This window comes from Ahaetulla prasina, chromosome 1 (genome assembly GCF_028640845.1).
Source record: "Ahaetulla prasina isolate Xishuangbanna chromosome 1, ASM2864084v1, whole genome shotgun sequence".
In the NCBI taxonomy this organism is placed as follows: Eukaryota; Metazoa; Chordata; class Lepidosauria; order Squamata; family Colubridae; genus Ahaetulla; species Ahaetulla prasina.
The window spans coordinates 261,532,321-261,534,183 of NC_080539.1; positions in this window are offsets into that span (position 1 = coordinate 261,532,321).

Below are 1,863 nucleotides of genomic sequence, written 5' to 3' on the forward strand. Positions count from 1 at the left end.
AGAAGCAAAAAGCAAATGCTGAAGGGTAAGAAAGGAAAGGACGGAAATATGACAGCTACATTTCTGAGAGTGGTGACACAAAAGAATTAGAAAGCCGTTTTCAACATCACAATCAACTTTTAGCAGCAGTGACAACGTATATTTTTCCCTGTTAGTCTGCTGAAATATTTTTTTTAAAAAAAACTGAACAATACTAAATTTAACATTACATTTTATAAGCAATAAAACTCTAACAATAACTCTACTCAACCTAGCTAAAAGCAGTTAAAGTGACTCAAAGCAGAAATGTTTGGAGAAAAATCTTTTTTTAAAAAATAAAAACTCTAAACCAAAATTGTCCTAGTAGTCAGATGACTATGACTACAGCCATGATTATATCTTAGCTATCCAAGATAAATGGTTGTGGAATTACCTGGGATAATCTGCCCTGGATCTGACACATTACCTTGGTTGAGATAATTTGCCTTAACCATGGCCTACAGAGTAAACCAAAATTACTGGAATCATATATAATACCAAGCCATAAATTACAATTTACAAATAATAATGGTTAAGAGTTACACTTCATGCTAAGTCACAAACAAAAATGTGACATTAATATATTAAGTGGAGTCAGAGATATAGTGATTTACAACATGAGTTCATCAGAGGATATTGCGCAATCTGTTTATGGTCTACTAAGCTTTTGTTTTGATTTTTTAATGTATTTATTTATTTTAAAGGAACATTTTAGATTTAGAAGGATCAAACTGGGGCTGACAAGCATCTCTTCTGGTCTAATATTCTTCAGTAACAACAAAAGTGCAAATACTCAAATACTATGGTTTTCCCAGTTGCAATGTATGGCTGTGAAAGTTGGACCATAAGAAAGGCAGAGTGCCAAAAAATTGAGGTCTTTGAACTATGGTGCTGGAGAAGAGTCCTGCGAGTCCCTTGGACTGCAAGGTGATCAAACCGGTCATTCCTAGAAGAGATCAACCCCGACTGCTGTTTAGAAGGCCAGATCCTGAAACTGAAATACTTTGGCCACCTAATGAATAGAATAGAATAGAATAGAATTTTTATTGGCCAAGTGTGATTGGACACACAAGGAATTTGTCTTGGTGCATATGCTCTCAGTGTACATAAAAGAAAAGATACGTTCATCAAGGTACAACATTTACAACACAATTGATGATCAATATATCAATATAAATCATAAGGATTGCCAGCAACAAGTTATAGTCATACAGTCATAAGTGGAAAGAGATTGGTGATGGGAACTATGAAACGATTAATAGTAGTGCAGATTCAGTAAATAGTCTGACAGTGTTGAGGGAATTATTTGTTTAGCAGAGTGATGGCCTTCGGGAAAAAACTTTTCTTGTGTCTAGTTGTTCTGGTGTGCAGTGCTCTATAGCGTCGTTTTGAGGGTAGGAGTTGAAACAGTTTATGTCCAGGATGCGAGGGATCTGCAAATATTTTCACGGCCCTCTTCTTGATTCGTGCAGTATACAGGTGCTCAATGGAAGGCAGGTTGGTAGCAATTATTTTTTCTGCAGTTCTAATTATCCTCTGAAGTCTGTGTTTTTCTTGTTGGGTTGCAGAACCGAACCAGACAGTTATAGAGGTGCAAATGACAGACTCAATAATTCCTCTGTAGAATTGGATCAGCAGCTCCTTGGGCAGTTTGAGCTTACTGAGTTGGCGCAGAAAGAATATTCTTTGTTGTCCTTTTCTGATGACGTTTTTGATGTTAGCTGTCCATTTGAGATCTTGCGATATGATAGAACCCAGAAATTTGAAGGTTTCTACTGTTGATACTGTGTTGTCAAGTATTGTGAGAGGTGAAAGTATGGAAGGGTTTTTCCTAAAGTCTACCAC